This window comes from Dermacentor albipictus, chromosome 8, assembly GCF_038994185.2.
Source record: "Dermacentor albipictus isolate Rhodes 1998 colony chromosome 8, USDA_Dalb.pri_finalv2, whole genome shotgun sequence".
NCBI lineage: Eukaryota > Metazoa > Arthropoda > Arachnida > Ixodida > Ixodidae > Dermacentor > Dermacentor albipictus.
Genome location: NC_091828.1, coordinates 88,989,973 through 88,997,252, shown reverse-complemented (window position 1 = coordinate 88,997,252; position 7,280 = coordinate 88,989,973). Strand labels below are relative to the sequence as shown.

The window sequence follows — 7,280 nt, the reverse complement described above, 5'->3', positions numbered from 1 at the left end:
GTAACCCAACCTTGTGTAATCTGCATGTGTAATCTGCATGTGCAAACCCTTCAATCCTTGTTGAAGGTTTTGAAGAAATAAAGGCAGTACGGTGCCGCTAATTCCTCCTTTTAGCATCCTGCTGCTGGCGGAACATAGTAGCGCTTCCAACTCAGTTCCAATTCTTAACGCGACGGCGGACACCGATTGCAAAACGTTGCTTCTACCTGCGGCAGCAAACATTGGAACAGTTAATACAACGCCGCAAAAAGCCATTTTGCGCGAGTCGTCTAAGGGCGTCGGAGAAGGCAGCGCGGTGCGCCATACCCCCCCACCCTCCACGAGAAAGCATGAAAGCGAAGCGTGGCGGACGCGCGTGCCATCCCAGCCGCAGCCGCTGCGTAAAAGAATGGCCCACATGTGACGGAGCAGAGAAAACGACACCCAGTGGACGTTCAGCCTACGAGCTCCATAACCACGTCAGGCAAAGCTACATGTCAGGCCAGCAGATATGATGGGACGCGCCTGCGCACCGCTGCTCTAGCGGCCCTCTCGACAGCAGGCACCGCGTCGGTAGACGGCGCGTCGATGCAGTTTGGCACGCGCTCCCGTGGTCCGTGTACTTTTGCTCACGGGTGTACATCGTATTCGTCGCAAACGTTGCTCTTCAATCTGCTTCTTTTCGCTGACTATTTGCACATCCCTATATGACGCAGTGACGCCCCGAGGATGGTATGTGCTTGTATGTTGCGGGCACAGACGTATTTACACATTGAACACCCCTTAACACGCACACGCTACATGCACGCCCATACAAAAATGCTTCCTTACTTTCTTTAGAACTTTTATCAACATCCTATCAACTTTAGTAACATCCTATTGACTTTTACGTTTTAGTAACGTTTGTCAAAAGAAAGTTGGTTACTTCTTTTCTAACTTCAGTATGTAAAAAGAAAGTTACTAGAAAGTTAAGACACACTATTTTAACTTTTTAAAAACACGATTCAATAGGAAGGTAATAAAAATAATTATGTTCTTAAAGTACATAACCCAAGTTACAAAACATGCATGAATATTATTCAATAAGGTTATAATTATTCAGTGAACATAGCTGGTGCAAGACAGTGTTGTTTCATGGACAGGTGTAACTTTCCACAATTTGCAATCAACTTTCTAGTAACACTGGTTACTACAAAGTTGTTAAAAATGATTTAGTGAAAAATGAACATATAACAGCATCTGAACTATAAATGAATATGCAAAGACTGGCTGCATTAAAAAAAATGTTTTTTTTTGCACAGTAACTGTTTTCCTAATTTTTAATCAACTTCCTAGTAACAGATGATAGCAGAATGTTCATAGAAAAAAATGCTTCTAATACCGGACGCTAAGAGAAAATATGGTCTCACCAATTCAAGATGTGGGCACGTATTCTCGAAAACACGAGAGCTAGTGCCATGGGAAGCGTGTATATGAGCGGTGATCATGAATTTGTGCTCAGTAGGTGTCAAAGAAGCCCGTAGGCCATGCACCACCGCACTAGACGGCGCGCTGATCGGCTCGTGTTCGCCAACTAAAGCGGGAGACACACGGTCCGATTTGGTGTCCGATCCGGCGTCTGACGCGCCGAAACTGCAGCCCGAATCGAGGTGTTTTGCCGTGCCGAAGCGCCGGATCGGACGTCCGGCGTGCGACAAACCGGGCAGATTTTCATCGTTCGACGTGTCCGACAACTGCACCGTCGTCTGGCCGCAGCCATTGGCAGCGCGGCTGGCATGTGACGTTCTCTGACGTTCCCTCCACGGAGGCGGTGCTGGCTTTCCGGTTTCTCGCAGTTATTCTTTTTAACGCGATAGCGTTAAGGAGCTCGTGTCGCAGAAAAGCCGGTGTCGTCGGCGTCGGTGTCGGCGTCGGCGGCGTTGACCGTGAGCGATAAATCACGGCAGGCGCTTCATAAATAAAAAGCAACTTCCAAGATTGGCCCGGTGGGAATCGAACCCAGGTCTCCGGAGTGTGAGACGGAGACGCTACCACTCAGCCACGAGTTCGATCCTTCCAAGCGGTGCAAACGCGCCTCTAGTGAATGCGGTGTTGCCTTCGAAACGAGCCGTGGAAAGTTATACTGCGGTGTATATCGGTAATTATGAACATGTAACGTACAGAAGTCACAATTACACGAGTTGCGAAGTGCGTTTCCGCTGCATTTCTTCTGCGCTTTCCGCACACGCAGAGCCATCTTGCGGCAAACACAGAAGACCCCCTCCTCTCAATGTACGGCGCTGCCCCGACAGGAGGCGCGCCGCGCGCGCATTGGGACCGCTGCCAGGCGCGTCGCGGGACTCCGTCTCCCCTGACGACGCTTCGCCGTGCTATCGGTTTAGATTACTATCTATCTCTCTGCCCGTGCCGATCACGACGTTTGGCTGGCGTAGATCGTTTCCCCTCCGAGACACCGAGTTCTTTGGTTCGTTTCTTTCGCTCAGGCGCACGTTTCGTTGCCGCGGCGAACGCTGCGTTGCTCGACGCTCACCGCGTGATAGGTGGGCGCTAAGTCCGATGCGGGGCGCATCGTAAGTGATCGCTGTGCCGTAGCGCATTGTCTTATACCCCTTGGCGGGTCGACGGGAACGCTGTCGCGTCCCACTCTTGAAGGCGAAGCTTAAGCGTCCTCCAATTTTTCCTTGCCTGCTGCAGTTTGTTTCTGACATGAAATAGTTACCAGTTCAGTAAAATTATCTCGAACGTGTGCCTGTTACGCAAACCAGCGCCTTGTACACTAGCGCTAAGCTACTGGTGAGATCGGGAGCCGCGACGCGAGGGCATTTCGCGAGCAGACATCACACACCGACCGTCTGAGCGAGGCCGCTTGCACGTTTGCCCTTCGCAACGACTGCGTCGAGTAAACCAATTGTATTTAATTACGGCCGACCTAAGTGTACAGTGTTCATTGTTTTGGCAAAAATAAGCACTCTTCGACGAGCTCGGACTGGATCGCAAGCGCCGTCGGCTGCAGCGTCCGCCTAGCTATGCCTACCGGCCCTATCGCTGGCTTTAGCGGAGCCGTCAGTGGACAACGCGCCGTCGTGAAGTGTTCTGTCACTCACAGGGGCATAAGTTTATCGACAGCCTTCGCGTAAAGCGAAGCAGTGTGGTGCAGAGTTGTTTATATTGCGTTTCTCGACGTGGATATCAACTCAAGCTGGGGAGTTGGATGTGGGCGGAGCTTACGCGCCGCTCATGCCGTAGCATGCAGCGCCGCACGTCGGATCGGACACCGAATCGTACCGCGTGCGTCTGTATAGCTCGCTCATGGTTCGGCTGAAGTCCCCGTATACACTTTATAAATAAGGAAGCCTACCTAGGCACTGTAAACCCAATTATTGGGGCCTAAATGCCTCTCCGCCTCCTACTACGGCTTCCTTTGAGTGACAGTCTGATCTCGAAGGCCATGCTTTTGCAACCTGCATGCACCTGAAGCAATTGCGAATCTTGAAGGCAACATCCGCTTAGTTTTTATTATATATACATTTCCTTAAACTTCGTATCACAAAGTACAAAGTACACACTTCTGGACCAAATAAATTTATTAAAAGACTCTATCAAATGTTATTAGGAAAAAACACGCAATTTTTTCATTTAAGATACATTTTTCTAAAAAACCGCAGAGTGGCGCTACTGTAGTATTTGTTTGGTCGACACACCACGTTGGTTGTCGTAAGTGCTCCCTGCATTAAGGTGGTATTTGAGGTAAATTTTAGAAGTGCCTAGACAAAACGTGCTGCTTGTTGTGTGCAGTGACCATCCCAAACCCTCCGGACTCGTGTAACGCCATTAGTTCGCCGTGTGTTTCGAGCGATCCACCAGTGTCGTCAGTGAGTGCCCTAGTACAGCTCCCGTCCGAACTGCCTTTGTTCTGCCGAGCTGCTGCCGGCGCTGTTCTGCCGAGCTGGTCTGCCGGCGCTCTCGTCAAAAGTCTGGTACTGGGGCTTCGAATTGTAGTGTTTGGAAGACTGTTGAAGGTTGTGCTTTTGTGGAGCTGGAGTTCATCGGCAGTTCTACAGTGCTTGCGCCAGAGAAACGTCGGTGCTTCTGTACCTGTTAGACGAAGGAGCGTTTGCCAAGTCTTGAAAGGTAAGCAAGTTTGGCGCTTGCGCGCATTCTTGAAGCTTATGATTTGCGTAATGAGCGTTGTGTAACTAGCTAGAGCAAAGCGCTTTCCTATCGTATGTTAGCCATGTTGCTGTGCACATTTAGCAAGCAATTTCGCGAAAGCTTCCTCTGATGTTACAGCGTACTTGCATTCTGCTACCCGCCTTGATTGCTATGCCTGAATGGGCACACAATTATGAAAACACATTGAAAGTTTGTGTTCGTTCGGCAGTGCGTAATAATTTGAAGACTGCGATTTTGTAGCAATACTTACCCCTCAATTCTATATCACTCTTCTCGCCCACCGCTAACGGCCGGCAGCTGCAGTACGTAGCACGGGCCGGGGCGTCGGTCAGCCTACTAACGAATAGCGCAAATGAATACCATCGCTACAAAATCGCGGTCTTTAAATTATTACGCAAATTTTGTGCACAATGAGATGTTATAAACACACCTTGCATGTACATGAAAAAAAGGTTTACAACAGAGATGACACATATGCATGGGCACATATATATGTGTCAATAAAATACTCGAGCCTCTTTCTGCCTACAGAAAAAGAAGTTATGTCTTACTCGAGGGCATGGCTGCTTGTAATAATGAACCTCTAAGGGAAGGTTTTCTCTAATCCCTATTTTTGATATCTAAATGCTTATGTGGCATGTACAAACTGCTTGCATCCATTTCTCATTGGGATGAACTGTCTGAAATTTATTTTCAGTAATAATTGCAATAATTAACTACTTTCACCTGTCTTCTAATGACTAAAGTTCTATGCTTCTACCTTGACAAACCTTTTGTGAAATTAGTTTGATGAGGCCCAATATACAGCGCTTTCTAAATTGAAGGTATCAGTACCTATTAAAGACTACGCTAACTATGAAAATGCTGCTTGCGTATATTGTTTATTCACTCTGTCAGACAAAATCTTTACACCCAAGTGCAGTCAGTAAATTTAAAAGTGCATGCCTGCAAGGGGAAGTCAGAATTGTATTTGAAGACAATTGCATCTTGTTTGATAGTTCTTGAGCACTTGTGCGCCACTAATCGAGCACAGCTTGGCCCTATACTCGATGAGGCTTGAAGCTTTCAATGTCTGCTAATCACTAAAACAGCACCAGATCTCACTCTGTGTCAAGGGGTGGCACACATTTGCTTAGTTCTAGGCAGATGCATGTCTTTCTTTCGCATTGAAGTTCCCAATACTTTCTAGTCTTACGTAAAAGTACACAGCTCAGTACAATGCATGTATGGTATACGTAAGGCTGCTTTGTTCTTTAAACCGAATCAACAAGAAGCAGCGACTTCCGTTTTTGCAAACCTTACCCTACTTCCTAACCATTCCTTGATCAAATGCGTATAAAATGAATCTTTGGTTGTTGTATTCTTTCACAGGTAGACATCGGTGACGGTGTATACGTTGAAAAGGGCCTGCTGAAGAGGCTGTGCCTGGATGCTAACAACTCAGGCTTTCACTTCGCGGAGGGCCTCCTTAAAGCTCCTTTTTCAATAGAAGACGTTGAAGGGAGGTCCTTCTTTGGGCGGCTGTCAAATGCCTTCCACAGAAGGATCTGTTGGATTCCAAGAAGGTCAACACCATAGTAGGTATGTGTCACAAAGAAGCATCTTAATATTCTTTGTGCAGTTTTCAACAAAACTCCTTTCATGCTAATTTCAATGCTATCTTAGGGTATACTCCTTTCTTTCCTGCTAAAATAGCTATTAACCTGATTATAATAGCATATTATAATGCAAGCTTCGCCACCATAACTAGAAAATTGTCATTACTGTTGGCATGTGTATTTTTGTGATAGAGGCCCTGGTCATGTGAATGCACTGATAATATAATATCCTGTCTTGTGGAAAGCTAACATGTTTAGTAACAAGCTCACTTTGACAATGTCTGGCTGCACAACAAAGGCATTTTGTAATCTTGCTGTAGAACGTCCGTAATGCCTGTTCAACTGCTTACATGTTGCTTGTATCATTTCGTGTTTCTTAAGTGCAACATAAAAATCAACTCTTCTATGTACCTGTGCCCAAGCAAAGCTGCAGCATAGTTATGACTGACACCTTGCCTTTCCTAAGATAATTCACACATGAAACTTCCATGTACTAGTCTCAATACGAATATCGAAGTTCATTAAACTGAAGTTGATTTACAGGTTTTGTTTGTAGATGACAATTGGTACGATAGAGTTTATGTGTCGTGCATCTGTTGGTGTTATGCACATCCATCACGCTCCCAGCTTTAATGCACGAATTCAGTCATTTCATGCATTTTTAGGGTTTTGCACAAAACAGCTGGAGATGTTTATAGCTCACAGGATTGAAAGCTTGTCTCTTGTGCACTTCTCATGGCATTTCTTGTCTCATGTCACTGTAGCAAAACTAATATATTGCCTTTTTTCTTCTCGTTTCTAGACTACACAACGCAACATTTCAGCCTACTTCCAGGGCAGCTGGAGAACTCGTCCCCCTTACTAGCCCGGGGATATTAAATGGATGTGTTCAAGCACAAATGGAAACCCGTCTTCTTCTGTTGCATGCCACACCTAGCCACTTGGCAATCACTATTCGCCAAAGACAGATAGTTGACAGGATGTTACTAGCAAGTCGTTAGGATATATAAAGGTGGTTAATAAATAGTCATTGCACAGTTTTTAGGAAGCAAATAAAAATTTTATTCAGAGATAATCAAAGCTTACTTTTGCAATATATAATTGCAAAAGTAATTACCTCTGGATAAAATTTTTATGTACTTTCTAAAAACTGTGAAGCGACTATTTATTAACCACCTTTATACATCCTAACGACTATCTAGTAATATCCTGTCAACTATCTGTGGCGAATAGTCGACAGGATGTTACTAGCAAGTAGTTAGGATGTATAAAGGTGGTCAATAAATAGTCGCTTCACAGTTGACACTTTCTAACGACATAAGATAATAAGCAGTCGGTAAGAATTCTATCGACATTTTATATCTATACTTTCAATTCAATATCGGTGGCCAATAGTCGGCAGGAGGTTACTAGGAAGTTGTTACGGTGTCTAAAGACGTTTTATAGAATGTCGATAGGTTTTAGTAACATTTGTATAAAGACGGTTTATAAAATGTTACTAAAATTTTTTGTAAGGGCGCGAACCGCGTC

At 45.5% G+C, this 7,280-nt stretch overlaps 1 long non-coding RNA gene across 1 annotated transcript; it reads left to right on the top strand.

Annotated features, from left to right (window-relative positions):
- The first annotated feature begins 3,641 nt into the window (after nt 1-3,641).
- Nucleotides 3,642-6,650, top strand: LOC139048485 (uncharacterized). The gene is made up of 3 exons (XR_011507735.1): nt 3,642-4,110; nt 5,524-5,733; nt 6,553-6,650. It is a non-coding gene; the product is annotated as an uncharacterized lncRNA (long non-coding RNA).
- The last annotated feature ends 630 nt before the right edge of the window (nt 6,651-7,280 follow it).